General features: G+C 39.7%; 1 protein-coding gene and 1 pseudogene across 14 annotated transcripts in view; one reads left to right on the top strand and one right to left on the bottom strand.

The window, feature by feature from the left end:
- The window catches only part of LOC106609364 (myotubularin-related protein 5), a 90,091-nt gene that overhangs the window by 53,320 nt on the left and 13,665 nt on the right, over window positions 1-23,106 (bottom strand). The gene's annotated exons all lie outside the window — the stretch shown is intronic.
- On the top strand, window positions 13,178-15,855 carry LOC145879975 (uncharacterized; annotated as a pseudogene). Its single transcript, XR_014392845.1, has 7 exons — window positions 13,178-13,271; window positions 14,097-14,223; window positions 14,307-14,400; window positions 14,540-14,878; window positions 14,967-15,148; window positions 15,395-15,465; window positions 15,745-15,855. The product of XR_014392845.1 is annotated as an uncharacterized LOC145879975 (transcript).

Here is a 23,106-nt window from a genome sequence, read left to right as displayed (position 1 = left end):
TATATAGCCTGTCTTTTTACTGTTGTTTTATTTCTTTACCTACCTATTGTTCACCTAATACCTTTTTTGCACTATTGGTTAGAGCCTGTAAGTAAGCATTTCACTGTAAGGTCTACACCTGTTGTATTCAGCGCACGTGATAAATAAACTTTGATTTGATCTGCACCTTTGTTTAAGAAACTCATACCTCCCAGACAATTTACCGAAACCCTTCAATGGATTCTGCCAGGTTAATTCTGAAATCCATCTATATAGCAAGACACTGCGATAACCTTCACGCTCCCAACTGCCACACCTCACACAGCCAATTCTCTATCAGATACAGAGGTAGACCGATTAATCGGAATGGCCGATTAATTAGGGCCGATATCACGTTTTCATAACAATCGGTAATCGGTATTTCTGGCCACCGATTTGCCGATTTTTTCTTTTTTACACCTTTATTTAACTAGGCAAGTCAGATTAAGAACACATTCCATTTTCAATGATGGCCTAGGAACGGGAGTTAACTGCCTTGTTCAAGGGGGATTCGGGGATTTGTTTTTGCAACCTTCCGGTTACTAGTCCAACGCTCTAACCACCTGCCTTACATTGCACTCCACAAGGAGCCTGCATGGCAGGCTGACTACCTGTTACGCAAGGGCAGCAAGAAGCCAAGGTAAGTTGCTAGCTAGCATTAAACTTACCTTATAAAAAACGATCAATCTTAACATAATCACTAGTTAACTACACATGGTTGATGATATTACTAGTTTATCTAACGTGTCCTGCGTTGCATATAATAGATGCGGTGCCTGTTAATTTCTCATCGAATCACAGCCTACTTCGACAAACGGGTGATGATTTAACAAGCGCATTTGCGAAAAAAGCACTGTCGTTGCACCAATGTACCTAACCATAAACATCAATGTCTTTCTTTAAAATCAATACACAAGTATATATTTTTAAACCTGCATATTTAGTTCATATTGCATGCTAACATGAATGTGTGTCACTTCTCTAGCGTTCCGTGCAAGCAGTCAGGGTATATACAGCAGTTTGGGCCGCCTGGCTCAATGTGGACTGTGTAAAGTCCATTTATTCCTAACAAAGGCCGTAATTAATTTGCCAGAATTGTACATAATTATGACATAACATTGATGGTTGTGCAATGTAACAGGAATATTTAGACTTAGGGATGCCACCCGTTAGATAAAATATGGAACGGTTCCATATTTCACTGAAATTAACGTTTCGTTTTCGAGATGATAGTTTCCGGATTCGACCATATTAATGACCAAAGGCTCGTATTTCTGTGTGTTATTATGTTATAATTAAGTCTATGATTTGATATTTGATAGAGCAGTCTGACTGAGTGGTGGTAGGCACCAGCAGGCTCGTAAGCATTCATTCAAACAGCACCTTCGTGCGTTTTGCCAGCAGCTCTTCGCAATTCTTCAAGCATTGCGCTGTTTATGACTTCAAGCCTATCAACCCCCGAGATTAGGCTGGTGTAACCGATGTGAAATGGCTAGCTAGTTAGCGGGTGCGCGCTAATAGCGTTTCAATCGTCACTCGCTCTGAGACTTGGAGTAGTTGTTCCTTGCTCTACATGGGTAACGCTGCTTCGAGGGTGGCTGTTGTCGATGTGTTCCTGGTTCGAGCCCAGGTAGGAGCGAGGAGAGGGACAGAAGCTATACTGTTACACTGGCAATACTAAAGTGCCTATAAGAACATCCAATAGTCAAAAGGTATATGAAATACAAATCGCATAGAGAGAAATAGTCCTATAATAAACTACAACCTAAAACTTCTTACCTGGGAATATTGAAGACTCATGTTAAAAGGAACCACCAGCTTTCATATGTTCTCATGTTCTGAGCAAGGAACTTAAACGTTAGCTTTCTTACATGGCACATATTGCACTTTTACTTTCTTCTCCAACACTTTGTTTTTGCATTATTTAAACCAAATTGAACATGTTTCATTATTTATTTGAGGCTAAATTGATAGTATTTATGTGTTATATTAAGTTAAAATAAGTGTTCATTCAGTATTGTTGTAATTGTCATTATTACAAATAAATACATTTAAAATTAAAAAGGAAAAATGATTATTTTTTTAAAATGTAAAATAAATAAATAAATATATAAATATATAATTCAAAAAAAAATATATATAAAATTCAACCAAAAAGTATTCTATTTTTGTACTTATATATATATATATATATATATATATATATATATAAATAAATAAATAAGATATAATATCTATATTAAATACAAATAATATTTTAAAAAAGTCAAAATCGGCCGATTAATCGGTATCGGCTATTTTTGGTCCTCCAATAATCGGTATCGGCGTTGAAAAATCATAATAAGTCGACCTCTAGTACCATACTCTGGAATTCTTGTCTTAACATTGCCAAAACATCATCATCCCTCAATAACTTCAAGGCAAGACTGGGGATGAACCAAATTACTCAGTAATCTCCTCCATATAACCCAAATCTCTCACACACACACACACACAGTTTAATGTTTTGTGATTGCTGATCAGTTCATTTGTACATTGTAGGGTGCCGTCTTTCGGATGGGACGTTAAACGGGTGTCCTGACTCTCTGAGGTCATTAAAGATCCCATTGCACTTATCGTAAGAGTAGGGGTGTTAACCCCGGTGTCCTGGCTAAATTCCCAATCTGGCCCTCATACCATCACGCCCACCTAATCATTCCCAGCTTACAATTGGCTCATTCATCCCCCTCCTCTCCCCTGAAACTATTTCATTTACATTTAAGTCATTTAGCAGACGCTCTTATCCAGAGCGACTTACAAAATTTCCCAGGTCGTTGCTGTAAATGAGAATGTGTTCTCAGTCAACTTATCTGGTAAAATAACAGTAAAATAAAAAATACAATTTATGATTAGTGGGTTTTGTTATCGGTTTTAACAAACCTTTTCTATTTTTGTACTTATGTTTTGTATATAGTTTTGTGTGGTGTGGGTTTTACATTATAAGGCCCTTCCAACCACACCTACACAGTTTATATATTTGTTTTTATCTGTATTGTTGTTTATCACTTATTTTCTTTGGTGCAAATAAATTCAACCAAAAAGTATTGTGATATGCAACTATCGATTTCCCCCCCCCCCATCACTACTTTACTGTCAGTCTGTCGTAAAGAAAAAGATGAGCTCAATGCCAAACTGTTACTTCATGACACAGTTATTGTTGACACAGTGGTTTAGGTACCTCCAGTCTAAGGGCTCAGACACACCAACAGCGTTTGCTGGCTGGGAGTACTTCACCTCTGCATGTAATTTGCAAATTGAGCGTGCACAGATTTCACATGTACTGTAGAGTCACATGAAAAATGACGGCAGACAGACATCTAAAGCGGGTGGTCCCTAAAACAAAAGCGCGCTGAACGATCGGCAGACGAACGAACGCTGGATCCACATTAGTGTAACGTGTGCGAGCCTTAATCCTGGCCTTGAGGGATCATGACCCAGAAGGGACTGGCCTTGTTCCAGGCTGCCTCACTAATAGGCAAAAACTTTCTTGGCACAACGCTCTTGCGATTATTCCCGAACACAGTATGATTTCTCTTCAGACTTCAGCTAAGACGTCAGTGCTGCTCGTCTTAGCAGAATGACAAAAGCCTTCTTATGTAACCTCTACAAATCACTCTGTTAACCATCATTTGAGCTTCTCTGTCCAGACAGTCGTCTTCACACAGAATTCACTTTATGTCACAGCATGAGACGAGTCACTGAAAGAGACATTATTCCCAAAGTAAAGAAGGAAGAGAGAGTTTGTGGTCGAATGCTGCGTCAGTCCGAGAGAATAATAAAAAGCCTCAGACTCTTTATCCCGGGGAACAAAACCAAGAGCCCGGTAAGCCCAGTCACAATACAAACAACAACTATAGGGCAGGCAGGCCTGCAGGCAGGCAGCTCCCAAAACCAAACACACAGATGGGAAGGAAATAGCCTACTCATCGTCTCTTCTGCACGCTCTCCCCTTCACCCTCTTTCCCCATCTCCTCTTACACCATCCCAGTCTCGCTCTCCCTTTCTCGTGAGAAGATGGGAGTCATGAGACAGTGGGTTGCGTTCAGTAGACCAGCTGTCCTTCATTCCTGACCACTTTAAAAAGAAAACGTTCTGGTGTCAAAAACACGTTGACCAGTCAAACACAGAGCTGCAGGAATGCAGGCAGCCAGCCAGCCTTTCATATTACATGTACTCTGTCATTCGTTTAAAACGCCACTCAAGTTCTGTCTAAACAGACGTGAGCAGCGGTCAGGGAAGGAATTTACATTTTCAACTTTATCGCACTGCTGTTTATTCATTTAGACCTACTTTGTGCTACATTAAGTGATGTGCAGGCAGCATAAAAAGTGAGGGGATGGCTAGTGGTAGATTATCAATACCACTTTCAATGCATGTACAATACATTCCTTAATTTCAAGTAGTAAGCTAGTGTGGATATTGGAACGTATTGTTTCAGTAGCAGCCAGGTGGTGGTGTGTGTTTTCTACATGCACTCAGAGGACCTCCTCAGTGGTGGACTGTAAACTGGGACAGAAGAGAGGAGTTCATAAAAACTTCAAGGTTTGGCTCTGTGAACTTCAGCATGTAGCACAGGTAGGTCCGTCCGTCTCACAGAATGTAGTCCTCATGCATTTTGTGTGTGTAAGTACACGTAGTATATGTTGAATGGGTTAATCTGTGCAATAAGAGCTTGTGAAACCAACAATCGGTCGAAGGTGGAATATTTGACAGTACCTGTCTGTTGCTACATGCGTGGCCTGGCCAGTGTTCCCACATCTGTGTTCGCAATGCAATTAGTCTAGGGCTGGGTAATATGGACTAAAAATCATATCTTGATTTTTTTCAAACACATGGGCGATTCACAATATACACTGAGTGTACAAAACAGTAAGAACACCTAATATTGAGTCCCCCCCCTCGCCCTCAGAACCGCCTCAATTTGTCAGGGTATGGAGTCTACAAGGTGTCGAAAGCATTCCACAGGGACGCTGGCCCATGTTGACTCCAATGCTTCCCACAGTTGTGTCAAGTTCGCTTAGTGGTCCACCACCCAAAGGACATCCTTGATACACAGGGGAAAATGTTGAGCATGAAAAACCCAGCACTGTTGCAGTTCTTAACACAAACGCCTGGCACCTACTACCATACCCCATTCAAAAGGCACTTAAAATGTTTTCTTTACCCATTCACCCTCTGAATGGCACACACACACACACACAATCCATGTCTCAATTGTCTCAAGGCTTAAAAAGTATTCTTTAACCTGTCTCCTCCCCTTCATCTACACTGATTGAAGTGGATTTAATTTTATTTATTTAACCAGGTAGGGTAGTTGAGAATAAGTTCTCATTTGCAACTGCGACCTGGCCAAGATAAAGCAAAGCAGTTCGACACATACAACACAGAGTTACACATGGAAGAAACAAGTGACATCAATAAGGGATCATATAGCTTTCACCTGGATTCACCTGGTCAGTCTGTGTCATGGAAAGAAGAGGTGTTCATAATGTTTTGTAAACTTTGTATAGAGGCCTCCCGTGGTCTAAGGCACTGCATTGCAGTGCTTGTGGCGTCACTACAGACCCGGGTTCTATCCCAGGCTGTGTGTCAGAGCCGGTCTCCGTGACCTGGAGACCCATGATTTGGATTTCCTTGTATCATCGCGCTCTAGCAACTCCTTGTGGCGGGCCGGGTGCCTGATTTTGGTCGCAAGCTGGCCTTCCACAACAACCAAAAACTCACAAATAATGTAATTATTTTATCAAAATTGTTTAAACTTTTTTTTTTTTGCAATAGACTTGAAAGCCAGATCAGTGACTATGAAAATGCACTTGTTACTAATTTAACCAGAACCACGCATAATGTACATTCACTAATAAGGACCAACTTTTTGTAGTAGGCATTATAGATAATTAGGTCTCAAACAATCTCTCAACACAAGCCCACGTGTCAGTGAGTAGCCAGCTTATCTTGATATTTAAAGTCTTGCCAACTTGGATCTGTTTAACAAGGTAAAACAGTTGATTTGTTATGAACATACCCTTCTGTCTATCTCCAACTGTTTGAACAGCATACTAGCCTGTCCACTTTGTTCAGATGTTGAAATAAAGTGGCCCAACTTATTTCAGAGAATGAGAACGTGTTGCCAATTCCTTATATAAATTGTGTTTTATAAATATGCATGAGGATAAAAAAACTGACTAGGCAGATGGTATAACAGTCTATAGCTAAAATGCTGCTAGCGGTACCCGCGTGAGACAAACTGAGCATTCATTTTCCAGAATCAGAATCAATTGACACGCCGTTTTAGTAGGGTCTGCTTTTCAAGCAATTTGAGGAGTTGTCGTCTATTATAGTAAAAGTGTCTCAATGCGTTTCAGTGTCCATATGACTGATTCTGTTTGACAAAACCTCAAACGCAAATAACCGGTGGAGGACCTCAAAAGCAAATAGCCTTGTTGTCAGAGGATCTTTCATCTTTGTTGTTGTGAGTGGCAGGGGGAGGGGGAGGGGCTAGGTGTGTAAATGGGAAGGCACACAGTCACAGCAGAAGGAGTGAAGGAGACAAGACCAAAAAGGCAACGTGAACAAGCGGACATAAGCATATCTAAAAACGTGAAGAAAACTATAATATTTGATCTTGCGATACAGACATTTGCAAGATCGCGCTTAAAACAAACTCAAATGAATTCGATATACGAGTCAATCGTAACGTGGTACGTAGGCAGTGGCACATCACCCATGTGGATTCCGGTGGTGCTGCTTTTTGACTGCAACACCAGTGTTACACTAATGCAGACATCCTGATGTTATACTAGGGAAATTGTGTTCACAAAGCTTGGGCTTCCTGGCCCAAAGTCAGAGCAGGTCCACTGAGGCCATGGCCCAGTGAGTCCCAGGAGCCAGGCTGTTTTTTGGTTAAACACCACGGTAATCTGGAGGTGGAAACACAAAAGTCTGAGGCTTTTAGTAAAACACCAGGGTAAGTCTTCAGTGGAAATGGAGTAACTGGGCCCAGTAGTAACATTTCCCCTCCATACAAACCCCCTTTACTGTTATAAATAAATTAAATGATAACACCACAACAAACTTACAGTAACCTAAAATGACCTTTAATAATAATGTTTCACAATAGACTGCAGTTACCATAACAGACAGATTCAGGTACACACCCTGGCAGAGTGATTCCTCTGCCACAAGGTTGAGATATGCTATCAGCTTTGGGCAGTGATTGGGGTGGATAGAGTAAAATCTAAATTGTATTTGTCACATGCTTCGTAAACAGGTGTCGACTAACAGTGAAATGCTTACTTCGGGGCCCTTCCCAACAATGCAGAGAGAAACAAGAGAAATAGAGGAAAAATAGTAACAGAAGGAATAAAGCCACAATCTGCAATATTAAAGCTGACCCACCCCCCATAAAAAAAAAACTAGGAATAAATACACAATGAATAACATTAACTTGGCTATATAGCGGAGATAAGAATGCTGGTTTATTGCACTGAGTACAAAGCCAGGGTGCAGGACATCCTGCATCTGGAAAAGGTGATATTACCAAGCAGAGCTGAGGGAAGGAGTCTGCCTTAAGGCACGGACACAATGCAAGTGTTTGCCGGCCGAGAGTACTTAGCACCTCTGAGCAAAGTGGCGGCTATAATTTACAAACGGACAAAAATGGAAGCAGTCAGACACCCAGGCAGGTGGTCCCTTAAACACACTGTGTAGTCAGCAAGTAAACATTTGTGGCAGACAAACAGCAAACCATACTTCGGTGCGATGTGTTTTCTTAGGCGCTTTTCAGACAGCTAACAGATTGTTGCCTAGTAGCTAGCTGGCTACATCAGGCCACTGTGTTTAGGCTAATGAGGTGCTAGCTAGCGAGCCAACCTGACATACTGTATAGCTAAGAGAAATATCATCAGCTAGCTAACTTCATTTTAGCTTGTTATCTTGATGTATTTTTCATTGTAAATTAAAAACACATGCTGCAAATGCATGTGTAGGTAACAGGCATGGGAGGAGGTTGAACGGATTTGCCTCTACAGCTGTCAGAAAGGGAGAGAGTAGTCTACTAGCTAGTTAGATTTTACGGGAGGTCATTTCCCCTAGACGGGAAAATTATGAAGACCGACAGAGTAAACAGGAACCACAACAGGCTGCTGAGCGGAGAACGGAGCTAATGGAATGGCATCAAACACCTGCAAACCATGTGTTTGATGTATTTGGTAGCATTCCACCCATTCCGCAAACCATGTGTTTGATGTATTTGGTAGCATTCCACCCATTCCGCTCCAGTCATTACCACGAGCCCGTCCTCCCCAATTAAGGTGCCACCAACCTCCTGTGAAAGCAACATAATAGTCAGGGCTGTCAGCCATAGGCCCACAGTATGATGGCATTAGTGGCCTTATGGGCATGTGCAACACGCCCTTGTCATCGTACATCTGAAGCAGAGAAAAGCTAAACTCACACATTGTTTGCATATTGTTAATTAAGGTCACCCCCAAAATTCTCCTGCAGACATGCGTCTGGTGGAAAATGCACTGTTAGTCAGTAGCACACATTGCTACACTCACATTCTGTCAGTGTACCCAAGTCATCCTGCCCATCACTTCCAGTGTTTCTCCTCCTCCTTTCCATCACTCTCCCTCAGCCTATCAGAGACCATGTGATGAATTGTCAGTGGCTGTGTGCTCAGCCAGCCATCTAGAACAGGACACTCAAGCTGACTTTCCTTGACTCCCTGTGTGCTGATGGGGGAATACTAAAGTCTCAGTCCGGTTCCAACATTCCCAGGTGCCATTCCAGGATATTTATGTTGCTGAGTCAGCGAAACAGAACAGGCTCTTAGGATTTCCATTAATACATGGCATGGAGGACCGCCACCACCACACACACACACACACACACACACCTTTAGCAATGCTTATAGTGTTTCAGAGGTATTGCTAATGGATCTCCTCTCTGCTGCTAGTTCTGTCTCTGTGGCATATCACCGCTTTTAAACACTTTACAACACTCAAGTCATTGGCTCCATCTACCTAAAAATGTTTTTAAAAAAGAGGCCTTTTCACTTTAGTATTACATAGAGAATCATGGAAGAGCATGTATGCACACACCCACTGCACAAAAACAAACCACTGTTCAAATAAACATGGTTGTCATAACAATAGTCTCTGTGTACTGAACAACAGAGCCTAGAAGCCTGCAATGTAATGAAGCTTACCATGACAATTTACACTACCGTTCAAAAGATTGGGGTCATTTAGAAATGTCCTTGTTTTTGAAAGAAAAGCACATTTCTTGTCCATTAAAATAACATCAAATTGATCAGAAATACAGTGTAGACATTGCTAATATTGTAATTGACTGTTGTAGCTGGAAACGGCTGATTTTTAAATGGAATATCTACATAGGTAGATATTCGGTACACAACTGAGCAAGAGGACAAGTACATTAGAGTGTCTAGTTTGAGACACCAAGTCCTCAACTGGCAGCTTCATCCCGGAGTCGCCTCTTCACGTTTGACATTGAGACTGGTGTATTGTGGGTACTATTTAATGAAGCTGCCAGTTGAGGACTTGTGAGGTGTCTGTTTCTCAAACTAGACACTAATGTACTTGTCCTCTTTCTCAGTTGTTTACTGGGACCTCCCAATCTTTCTATTCTGGTTAGAGACAGTTTGCGCTGTTCTGTGAAGGGAGTGGTACATAGCGTTGTACGAGATCTTCAGTTTCTTGGTCATTTCTCGCATGGAATAGCCTTCAATTCTCAGAACAAGAATAGACTGACGAGTTTCAGAAGAAAGTACTTTGTTTCTGGCCATTTTGAGGCTCTAATTGAACCCACAAATGCTGATGCTCCAGATACTCAACTAGTCTAAAGGCCAGGTTTGCCTTACAGTGACAATCAGCAGTTGAAACAAAGTGTTTTCGGTAAAAAGATGCGGGATGGGGCTAAAAAAACGTAACCGCTCTCAAATTCATAGACAGAGATATGGATGCAAGGACTGGCCATCTGTGATATCAACATTATAGTTACAACTATATAGTGTTTTACTTTGTTTACAAACATTGGCGTAAAACAAGCTTATATATATATATATAAGCTTGTTTTACGCCTATATATATATATATATATATATATATATTTGGGGATCTGATGGGGTACGACAGTTCAACTACAGTGAGGGGAAAAAGTATGAGCTCCTGCTGATTTTGTACGTTTGCCCACTGACAAAGAAATGATCAGTCTATAATTTTAATGGTAGGTTTATTTGAACAGTGAGAGACAGAATAACAACAACAAATCCAGAAAAACGCATGTAAAAAATGTTAGAAATTGATTTGCATTTTAATGAGGGAAATAAGTATTTGACCCCCTCTCAATCAGAAAGATTTCTGGCTCCCAGGTGTCTTTTATACAGGTAACGAGCTGAGATTAGCAGCACACTCTTAAAAGGGAGTGCTCCTAATCTCAGTTTGTTACCTGTATAAAAGACACCTGTCCACAGAAGCAATCAATCAGATTCCAAACTCTCCACCATGGCCAAGACCAAAGAGCTCTCCAAGGATGTCAGGGACAAGATTGTAGACCTACACAAGGCTGGAATGGGCTACAAGACCGTCGCCAAGCAGCTTGGTGAGAAGGTGCACAGCAAAAATGTGTTGAAATTTCAGGGTTAAACATTTCCGAGTTGATTTTCACTCCCAGAGTGTAATTTTAACCTGTTATGGATAGGGGGCAGTATTTACACGGCCGGATAAAAAAACGTACCCGATTTAATCTGATTATTACTCCTGCCCAGAAACTAGAATATGCATATAATTATTAGCTTTGGATAGAAAACACTCCAAAGTTTCTAAAACTGTTTGAATGGTGTCTGTGAGTATATCAGAACTCATTTGGCAGGCCAAAACCCGAGAAGATTCTGTACAGGAAGTACCCTGTCTGACCATTTCTTGGCCTTCTTGATTATCTCTATCCAAAACAGGGGATCTCTGCTGTTACGTGACACTTCCTACGGCTCCCATGGGCTCTCAGAAGTCGGCAAAAAGCTGAATCGTGGCTTTGCTGGCCCTGGCTGAAAAACATTAGCGCGTTTGGATAGTGGCCGGTCAGAGTACTATGAGACTGAGGCTCGTGCACGAGCCGACTCCATGTTTACTTTCTCTCTTTGAACGAAAACCACCACTCCCGGGCGGAATATCGCTTTATGAGAAAAATGGCATAAAACTTTATTTTAAACAGCGGTTGACATGCTTCGAAGTACGGTAATGGAATATTTAGAATTTTTGTCATGAAACGCGTCGGGCGAGTAACCCTTCGTCACCCTTGGATAGTGTCTTGAACGCACGAACAAAACGCCGCTATTTGGATATAACTATGGATTATTTTGAACCAAACCAACATTTGTTATTGAAGTAGCAGTCCTGGGAGTGCATTCTGACGAAGAACACCAAAGGTAATCAAACTTTTCTAATAGTAAATCGGAGTTTGGTGAGGGTCAAACTTGGTGGGTGTCAAAATAGCTAGCCGTGATGACTGGGCGATCTACTCAGAATATTGCAAAATGTGCTTTCGCCGAAAAGCTATTTTAAAAATCGGACACCTCGATTGCACAAAGGAGTTCTGTGTCTATAATTCTTAAAATAATTATGTTTTTTGTGAACGTTTATCGTGAGTAATTTAGTAAATTCACCGGAAGTTTGCGGGGGGTATGCTAGTTCTGAACGTCACATGCTAATGTAAAAAGCTGGTTTTTGATATAAATATGACCTTGATTGAACAAAACATGCATGTATTGTATAACATAATGTCCTAGGCGTGTCATCTGATGAAGATCAAAGGTTAGTGCTGCATTTAGCGGTGGTTTTGTTTTTTGTGACATTATATGCTAGCTTGAAAAATGGGTGTCTGATTATTTCTGGCTGGGTACTCTGCTGACATAATCTAATGTTTTGCTTTCTCTGTAAAGCCTTTTTGAAATCGGACAGTGTGATTAGATAAAGGAGAGTCTTGTCTTTAAAATGGTGTAAAATAGTCATATGTTTGAAAAATTGAAGTTTTGGGTTTTTTGAGGAATTTGTAATTCGCGCCACGCCTATCATTGGATATTGGAGCAGGTGTTCCGCTAGCGGAACGTCTAGATGTAAGAGGTTAACACATTCTGATTTAAATGGTGTTCAGTTTTGGAGTTATTTGACAGAGTTGATCCGGCCAGTGTTAACCCAACTCCGCAGAGATGTAATTATGTAATTAAGCTCCGCCCATGCATTTCACTTCTTCGGTTGGAGACAAGTCGGCGCCATTTTCTCCCTCCTATGCAGTACAACACGGTAAATGCAATTAACTCAAACTTACTGAAACAATTATAAATTGATGCTGATAATTTCAGTATGAACAATGAAACATCTACAGAGAATATATGCCTAACAAAACCCTGTTTGTTGCCAGGTCTGAGCAGCAAATTTGTCCTGGTGATTAGCTAGCTAGAAGTGTATGGTAAGCTAGCTAACAGTTTGTTACTTAAACCGGCTCCAACTTTATCAATGATGATTTAATAAAGGAAAAACAAAGCGTTATGTTTTTTTACTGTATAAAATCTTGTTTGAGGCTGGAGCTAACGTCTTTTTACCCCCCTTCACTTTGAACATCAAAGGGGCCGCAAACAACATGTCCCAACATGCAAACGGTGTTTCACATGTTTAGTTGTCTGTGTGACCAGCGTACCACTGTATTTGGTGACCCATCAGATTCTATGACCTGCAGTGTTGGAAAAAGTACTCAGATCATTTACTTAAGTAAAAGTATATAAGTATTACCAGTTAATTGTACTGAAATTACTAAGTTAAAGCTAAAGTACAAAATTAGCAGAAAATTGGGCTGTGACTGATAAACATTTATTAAACATTTAAGTGCATCATTAAATACTGATGAGTCAATCCATAAGCAGCATTTTAATATCTCAGTCACAGCGCGATTTTCTGAAAATTAGTACTTTTTCCAACAGTGCAGGTCACAGAATCTGATGGGTCACCAAAAATGGTGTAACACTGTCGACTTAGCTTTAATCTTTACCGTTCTTCCTTTAAATGTTTATTTACTTTGTCAAACTTCCTTGCATGTCTCAGTCAAAATGCTGGTCCAGGTGAAGTACAGCCAACAGCAGAAATATGTGAAGCTGGATGAGGATGAAGGACGGTTTGACTTTATGCAATTCCATGAAAACGGTTAGCATGGCTTAGGAAAAAGGTTTTAAACCACACCCATGTTCTTTTAAAAGCTCATTGTGCAAGCTCCTTAATGTTGTCGATTCTGATTTCTTTACATGCCTTTATCAGACTCTTTTATACGGTAAATGGGGTTAAATTGCTAATCATTTTCAGTTCTGTAATGTGTGCTTCATAGAGTGTAAAGTATTAATATACACCAAAAGTCAAAAAAAGCCAATCATCAATTTTTCAATTTGGACTTAAGAGGAAATGGGTTATGTGAGGGAAAATGCTCTAGGTCTATTTAAGGATTATACAGTGGTGGATGTATGTATTTAACGTGAACAGTTATTGCCTGTGAGGCAAGAAACAGTGCTGACTTCAAAGGCACATTCAATTTGACCTTCCTATCTTTTCTAGTCATCGAGAGATTTTGCCTGCCACCTGATGCAAAAGTTGATGCAGAAATATTCGGCGACCTCGTTGGACAAGGCAATGTGGTGCTGACAGTATTCTCAGATCAGGGTGAGATATCAAGGCAGGAATAATAAAGAGCTTTACACCTTATATAATATAATTATTTGCATTTTTTCTATTCCTTTAGAATTCTGATTTCTCCTCGTCTTCTGCTTCTGAGACGTCTGACTCAAGCTTCTGCTCAAGTGCATCAACTATAATCCTAGATGTCCCTAGCAAGAGACAAAGAATTGAGGATACACGTGATGCTGTGTCTGCTGAACAGGTTTCTTAATGCTTTCACATTTTTTCACTCTGAGTCTCTAGAAAAGCTATTTATCACCATGCTTTGTATTCTAATGTTCTTGTTTTTTTAGTTGATTGAAGCTGTGCTAAGAGGCAAGTCTGGGGGTGACGAAGTACTACAGGAGTACCAAACAACAGAAACCCTAACAGATGCTGCAAGAAGAAAAATGGTTAACATCCTGGTGGCTCACATGATTGACAATCATGGGTATGTTTGTTTCACATTGTTTTTATTTGTGCCAAATAACTGCATGGCCATTGCATAAAATGTACTAATTTAATATCTCTCAGGCACCGCCCCACTAAAGCAATCAGAGAAGATTATGAACGTGGGATAGTGATGTTGTTCCCTTCCCTCAAGGATCCATACTCCAAGAAGGGCTATGTAATAGGCATTATTATTGTTAACTCTTTCATGTCATGTTGTGACACAAAACTGTGTGGACGACATTGATATTTGAATTCCGTGAGATTTCTCATGAGCCTGGTATGACAACGCATTTCTTTTCTTTTTCTCATTTCAGGAACACTTCTATGATGCTGCAAGCAGCACAGGATACATTTCTTGGCGTCTGAAAACAGTCCAGAGGAAGATTCGTCGAGGATCTGCACTGCCACCAAATAGCCCAATTGACTTTTCTCCAGGGGGCCCAAATTTCCAAAGGACTGTTAATGTTGAAAGGCAGCTTGATGGTGATGCTTGCCAAGAGGCCATGTCTTTGCTCAACCATACCACAGATAATTCCCTGATTTTCCAGAAGATGAGAGAGACCTTTCAGCACCGTCAGAAGCTCGTTAATGACCCAGGCAGAAGTGTTGATATCCTCTCCAGCTTCCCAAGATTCCTGGATACAAAAGGATTGGTAAGTTTGGGATGAGATGTTTAGAATGGCTTGAAATTTGAAAGCATTTCCTGTAGTAGTAGTAGTTTAATATCTTCTTTCTTAAAAGGTGGACCAAGACTTCACTCTCCTATTTGATGGCGACACATCCTCCAGGCTTCTTCAGAAATGGGATTTGTTCTTCAAGCCAAATGTCATAAGAGGCTAAGCGGCTCACCTCAACACCAGAGTTGCGTCGCTTGGTGCAGTCAGCAGAAAGTCCCCCAGGAAGTGATCTTGATGAGGCAACAAGTGAGTTGTTTTTTTTTTATTTTATTTTAATAAATTTGCTATAATTGCAGTTAAAATATAACTGCAATAATATTTCATTTGTTTATTCTGTGCATCTCTGAACGTTGATCTGATTTTTGGGATAAATGTGACTAATAGATGGATGACGGTTTAAAACGTTCTCATAATGCCCCCCTGTTCTCATTCAAACTTTAAAAGTATTACATTTGAAGAGTTCAGTTAATTCTTGTGACTCTTTGTCCTCAGCCTACGACCAAGAAATGGCTTCCCTGTTGTTGCTGTTTACATCTCCTTCCACCGCCTCCAGGGGGACTGAAGTCTCCAAAAATTAGTGCATGTGATGCAGTTGAGAGACTTGTTGTCTTTCATAAGGTAATTATATTATTAAGGTGATTATAATAATTTGTCACGTCACCTTCTTAGCCACATATATAAATGAGGGTTGTTAAAAAGTGGATGGAATTGTAATTAAGTCTTCATTCCCATCTTGCACTAGTCAATGAAAAGATGTTTGAATAATCACTTCTATAATGTAGTTCTCTCTGTGGCTGCACATTATTCTTGTCTAATTTTCAGTTTTCTGATCTCAACCCTAGTCATGCTGCAGTTTGGAGGAGCATCTCCACAACCAGCAGGGTCGGCAGCCGTACCTCCTCGCTGTTGGGCGTCAGAAGAGCAAGATTGAGAGCTTCTACATCAATGGATAAGCGTCTCATCCCATGCAAGGCAAACCGCTCCCTCGGGGCATGTGATGAACTTTTCAAAGCACATTTTGTGTTTAATTTGTCTTACGATGTGGCACTTGTGAATTTTTACACATTCCTGCAGACAACAGTGTATAACATTGATGTGGGGAAAATGAAGGAGTCACCCAGAGTTAAAGACTTGAGAGTGAGACTGCTTAACCAGCCTGTAGCACTCTCACTCTGAGTAAGAAGCTATAACAATGTTGACCTGTTTCATGTGTCAGAAATATTATCCCAGCAGTCAACAGTTGATTTCACATTTAAGAGTTGAACATGGTTACTATTAGAGGTCGACCGATTAATTAGGGCCGATTTCAAGTTTTCATAACAAATCGGTAATCGGTATTTTTGGGCAACGATTTGCCAATTTTTTGTAAAAAAAAAAATTCAAACCTTTATTTAACTAGGCAAGTCAGTTAAAGAACACATTCTTATTTTCAATGACGGCCTAAGAACGGTGGGTTAAGTGCCTTGTTCAGGGGCAGAATGACAGATTTTTACCTTGTCAGCTTGGGGATGCAACCTTACGTTAACTAGCCCAACGCTCTAACCACCTGCTTTACGTTGCCAAGATAAGTTGCTAGCTAGCATTAAACTTATCTTATAAAAAACAATCAATCATAAACACTAGTTAACTACACATGGTTGATGCTATTACTAGTTTATCTAGCCTGTCCTGCTTTGCATATAATCGATGTGGTGCGCATTCGCAAAAAAGGACTGTCTTTGCTCCGACGTGTACCTAACCATAAACATCAATATCTTTCTTAAAATCAATACACAAGTATATATTTTTAAACCTGCATATTTAGTTAATATTGCCTGCTAACATGAATTTCTTTTAACTAGGGAAAATGTGTCACTTCTCTTGCAAACAGAGTCAGGGTATATGCAGCAGTTTGGGCCGCCTGGCTTGTTGTGAACTGTGAAGACTATTTCTTCCTAACAAAGACAGCAGACTTCGCCAAACGGGGGATGATTTAACAAAAGCGCATTTGCGGAAAAAAAGCACAATCGTTGCACGACTGTACCTAACCATAAACATCAATGCCTTTCTTAAAATCAATACACAGAAGTATATATTTTTAAACCTGCATATTTAGCTAAAAGAAATCCAGGTTAGCAGGCAATATTAACCAGGTGAAATTGTGTCACTTCTCTTGCGTTCGTTGCACGCAGAATCTGGCTTGTTGCGAACTAATTTGCCAGAATTTTACGGAACTATGAAATAACATTGTAGGTTGTGCGATGTAACAGGAATATTTAGACTTATGGATGCCACCCATTAGATAAAATACGGAACGGTTCCATATGTCACTGAAAGAATGTTTTCGAGATAGTTTCCGGATTTGACCATATTATTTTATAGTTAAGTCTATGATTTGATAGAGCAGTCTGACTAAGCGGTGGTAGGCAGCAGCAGGCTCGTAATAGTCAAAGGTATATGGTTTAGAGAGAAATAGTCGACGCGTCATAATTCCTGTAATAACTTACGGCTGAACTTGAAAGGGGTTCCTTCGTTATTTTACCGTTCATGTCTTCCATAGAGAATGTCTTGATCTACTTCAAATAAGGTCTGTGTTTTGTGCTTAAACCGCCTCGGCGTTTTGATACCCGTGTAAATCTCACTAGGTAACATTTGTCAACATATTTTCATAAATCCACTCAACAAAATTTCTTATCTTCGCTTATATTGATCAGAGTTATATCCTATGGATATCTACACAGTTATAAAATTGGCAAGGTGGTGTAAGCCTAAACCAAACACAGACCTTACTTTAAGTTAATCTAAAAATATCTTATGGAATAAATGAAGGAACCGCTTTTCAGATTTTGCTAGAAGGTGTCATGGGAATTATGACTCGCACTTTGGTAGTCAATTCTTACCATGCCCATTATTAAAATAGAATTTCCTGCATATAGATCCTCCAATAATCGGTATCGGCGTTGAAAAATCATAATCAGTCGACCTCTAGTTACTATCCTGGACCCAAGTTCAAATTGTTTTGTTCTCAGCAAGGCTGTAGGCATCAGTTCCTAACATACAGGTTTTCGGAAGCACCTTAATAGTGTTCATAGTAATGTTCAGCAAATTGCTCAAACTTCAACTGTTGCATGTTCATCTAGTGAGCCAGTTGCAACTTCATCTCAGGCACATGCTTTGAAGGACACATTTAATCCACAAAATCAATGTAGCTCTTCCAGTGTTTATTCTGAGAGCAATGATTCAGGACTTACTAAAGATCCAACTAAAGAAATGTGTGCATCCATCGTGGCCAAATTACAGGGGAGTGGGATTTCCAACAGTTTGGTATCCTCAATTGTAGGAGATTTGGAAGAACTAACAAGTGAGATTCGCTCACTAGCAAAGCATACAGCTCTTTCTGCTTTACCTATAACTGACCCCAACATATGTGATAAATGAATCTTTTGAAGATTATGAAAACCCGTTCACAAATCTAAATACAGAATGGAAACAAAACAAATACTACCACCAAAAATGGGGAGTTGTCGAGCCAGTAGAAATAACACTGGGAGTGAGATATGACAACAGGCGAAATCAGAAATCCGGTACTTATGATCAAGTACCTGTGAAGGATACTTTTATATATGTGCCGATTTTAGAAACATTGAAGTTCATGTGCAGAAATCCAGACATTTGTGTTTTGCTAAAGAAAGAGTGTAGATCAGAGCCTGACACTTATACTGACTTTTTTGATGGTAGTTATTTTAAAACCCACCCTTTGTTTACAGCTAATAGACATGCATTACAAATCCAACTATACTATGATGATTTTGAAAGAGCCAATCCCCTTGGCTCCAAACGTGGAATGCACAAAATTGGCTCTCTTTATTTTGTTGTAAGAAACTTTCCCCCAAAATTTAATTCAGTTTTGATGAACATTCATTTGGTAACACTTTCACACACAAGATCTGCACAAGTATGGTTTTGATGTTATACTAGAACCGTTGATAAATGATTTGAAAAAACTAGAAAGCCAAGGGCTAAGCCTTCCATTTTCAGATGAGCAGGTATATGGTACAATCTGTCAGATCACTGAAGATAATCTAGGGATGCACACAATTCTTGGTTTTAATGAGTCATTCAGTAGCCATCATTTCTGTCGCCTTTGTTTGATTTAGAAGAATGATTGCCAAACGGTATACAGTGAGGATGATCCTAAGGTGATCCTTCGTGGAAAAGATATGTTTGAAATGCATTGCCAGTCTCTCCAGGAAAACCCACAATTGAAGTCACTTTATGGTTTGAAAAAAAGATCTACACTTAATTCATTGAAGTATTTCCATTCATTTGATATCATGCATGATCTTCTTGAGGGTGTGGTTCAGTATGAGATCAAATTGCTTTTTGGTTATCTCACATAACACTTTGTCAGAACAGGACTTGCTTTCCAGGATTTATGGTTTTGATTATGGTTTTTTGGACCGAAAAAAATCGTCCTGGAGAGTGTTGGCAATGGCATTGGTTTGAATTCTATTCAGACATTATGTCTTGTGAAAAACATACCACTGTTGTTTGGTGACATTATTCCTGCAGGAAACAAAAACTGGAATGTTACTGTTGTTACTTCAAATAATCAACAGTTTTTTCACCTTCTCTCACTCTAGGTATGACAATATATTTAAAGTATTTGATTGTTGACCACCACAAACTATTTAAGCACTTGTATCCACATAGAAACTTGATACCTAAGCATCATTTTATGATCCATTACCCATCTTCTATAAGGAAAATTGGCCCCTTAAACCTCATACACCACGTATATATTGAGGCCAAACACAAGCTGTTTAAAGATTGTTTTAAACATTTCAAAAACATAACCAAATCACTTGCTAAAAAGCATCAGATGGCCATTGCTTATCACTGGGAAACCTTAACCCTCAAACAAAATGAGTATGGGCCAATTAAATCTTCTCTTCAGAGATGAGAATATCGTCAACAATGAAATGCTTGAAACGATCTTGTCAAAAGATGTTCTCAACTAGTTGGTTTGAAGTTGATGGTGTAGAGTATAAAGCTGAACTAGTTATTTGCAGTGCAATGGAAGAAGACATGCCAGTCTTTTGTCAAATAAGTGATGTACTTTTGGTTGAAGATCAACATTTTTTTTTGACAAACAAGCTATTTACAGAGAATTTTGATGACCATCATCATGCATTCAGAGTATTAAGAAGTATGGAAAGATGTCTACTAAAAATGTCTGAGCTTAAATTTCATAAACCGTTTGATATTCAAAGCTCATACAATGTTTCAGATGAAAGTATGTACATTATACCTTCACTCACAATGTTTTAATTCAACTGACTGCAACAGAGAAAAGGCACAAATAAATGTTTTTGACAATGATTGTTTATTGTAATTAATTCTTATTAATATAAGTATATATTAAATTAATTAATAAATAATATTGAATAAATTAACAATTCATTTTAACATCTTTTCAGTGTAGATAATTGACACTTTAGGGAGTGAAATTAACACTACACAAATAGTTTTAAAAATTTAACTCGGAGCAGTGTTAGTTGTCTAATCCCTTAGTGTTACTTTAACTCTGTTTTGCGAGTTAAAAAAGTAACTCTGGCAGAGTGTTATATGTTTAACTATTTTGAAAGTGTTAATTTAACTCTGGAGAGTGTGGACCTATATAAACCCTCAAAAAGTGTTGAAATCAACTCTGTGGGAGTTAATTCAACACTGATTTTTTTGCTGTGTGACAACAGTTGGTGCGATTATTCACAAATGGAAGAAACACAAAATAACTGTCAATCTCCCTCGGCCTGGGGCTCCATGCAAGATCTCACCTCGTGGAGTTGCAATGATCATGAGAACGGTGAGGAATCAGCCCAGAACTACACGGGAGGATCTTAATGATCTCAAGGCAGCTGGGACCATAGTCACCAAGAAAACAATTGGTAACACACTATGCCGTGAAGGACTGAAATCCTGCAGTGCCCGCAAGGTCCCCCTGCTCAAGAAAGCACATATACATGCCCGTCTGAAGTTTGCCAATGAACATCTGAATGATTCAGAGGACAACTGGGTGAAAGTGTTGTGGTCAGATGAGACCAAAATGGAGCTCTTTGGCATCAACTCAACTCGCCGTGTTTGGAGGAGGAGGAATGCTGCCTATGCCCCCCAAGAACACCTTCCCCACCGTCAAACATGGAGGTGGAAACATTATGCTTTGGGGGTGTTTTTCTGCTAAGGGGACAGGACAACTTCACCGCATCAAAGGGACGATGGACGGGGCCATGTACCGTCAAATCTTGGGTGAGAACCTCCTTCCCTCAGCCAGGGCATTGAAAATGGGTCATGGATGGGTATTCCAGCATGACAATGACCCAAAACACACGGCCAAGGCAACAGAGGAGTGGCTCGAGAAGAAGCACATTAAGGTCCTCGAGTGGCCTAGCCAGTCTCCAGACCTTAATCCCAAAGTAAATCTGTGGAGGGAGCTGAAGGTTCAAGTTGCCAAACGTCAGCCTCGAAACCTTAATGACTTGGAGAAGATCTGCAAAGAGGAGTGTGACAAAATCCCTCCTGAGATGTGTGCAAACCTGGTGGCCAACTACAAGAAACGTCTGACCTCTGTGATTGCCAACAAGGGTTTTGCCACCAAGTACTAAGTCATGTTTTGCAGAGGGGTCAAATACTTATTTCCCTCATTAACTTCTCTAGGGTAGGGGGCAGTATTTTGACGTCCGGATGAAAGGTGTGCCCGTAGTAAACTGCCTGCTACTCAGGCTCAGAAGGTAGGATATGCATATTATTAGTAGATTTGGATAGAAAACACTGAAGTTTCTAAAACTGTTTGAATGATGTCTGTGAGTATAACAGAACTCATATGGCAGGCAAAAACCTGAGAAAAATCCAACCAGGAAGTGTGGAAATATGAGGTTTGTCGTGTTTCAAATCATTGCCTCTACAGTGACTTAGGGTTCATTTTGCACTTCCTAAGGCTTCCACTAGATGTCAACAGTCTTTAGAACGTTGTTTCATGGTTCTACTGTGAATGGGGAGAGAATAAGAGGTCCTGGAGTCAGATGACGGAGAGAATGACATGAGTTCAGTGGCAAGTGCTCACGTGAGAGTTAGCTGTGTTCCTTTTCTTTTTTGAAGACATTGGAATTGTCTGGTTGGAATATTACTGAAGATTTATGATAAAAACATCCTAAAGATTGATGCTATACATCGTTTAACATCTTTCTACAAACGTAAATATAAAACTTTTTTTGACTTTTCGTTGTGACATTTTGCGCACGCTTCCTGCATTTGGAGTAGTGGACTAAACGCGTTAACAAAAAGGAGGTATTTGGACATAAATTATGGACTTTATCGAACAAAAAACAAACATTTATTCTGGAACTTGGATTCCTGGGAGTGCATTCCGATGAAGATGAAGACATCAAAGGTAAGTGAATATTTATAAGGTCATTTTTGTCATTTCTGTTGACTCCAAAATGGCGGGTATCTGTATGGCTTGTTTGATCTGAGCGCTGTACTCAGATTATTGCAAAATTTGCTTTAGCCCTAAAGCTTTTTTGAAATCTGACACAGCGGTTGCATTAAGGAGAAGTGTATCTATAATTCTTTGAATAACTGTTGAATATTTTATCAACATTTATGATGAGTATTTCTGTAAATTGATGTGCTCGTTCACCGGAAGTTTTGGGAGGCAAAACATTTCTGAACATTACACGCCAATGTAAAATGGGGTTTTTGGATATAAATATGAACTTTATCGAGCAAAACATACATGTATTGTGTAACATGAAGTCCTATGAGTGCCATCTGATGAAGATCAAAGGTTAGTGACTAATTTTAGCTGTATTTCTGGTTTTTGTGACGCCTCTCCTTGCTTGGAAAATGGCTGTGTGGTTTTTCTTGTCTAGGCGCTGTCCTAACATAATCTAATGTTATTCTTTCGCTGTAAAGCCTTTTTGAAATCGGAGAATGTGGTTGGATTAACGAGAAGTGTATCTTTAAAATGGGATATAATAGTTGTATGTTTCAGAAATTTGAATTATGAGATTTTTGTTGTTTTGAATTTGCCGCCCTACTATTTCACTAGCTGTTGAATAGTGTGTCCCGCAGGTGGGACGCTAGCGTCCCACATACCCCAGAGAGGTTAAAATGCAAATCAATTTATAACATTTTTGACATGAGTTTTTCTGGATTTTTCTGTTGTT

The sequence above is a fragment of the Salmo salar genome, chromosome 07, assembly GCF_965601325.2.
Source record: "Salmo salar chromosome 07, fSalSal1, whole genome shotgun sequence".
In the NCBI taxonomy this organism is placed as follows: domain Eukaryota; kingdom Metazoa; phylum Chordata; class Actinopteri; order Salmoniformes; family Salmonidae; genus Salmo; species Salmo salar.
The sequence above is the reverse complement of the archived record's forward strand: the minus strand, read 5'-3'. Positions and strand labels throughout refer to the sequence as shown.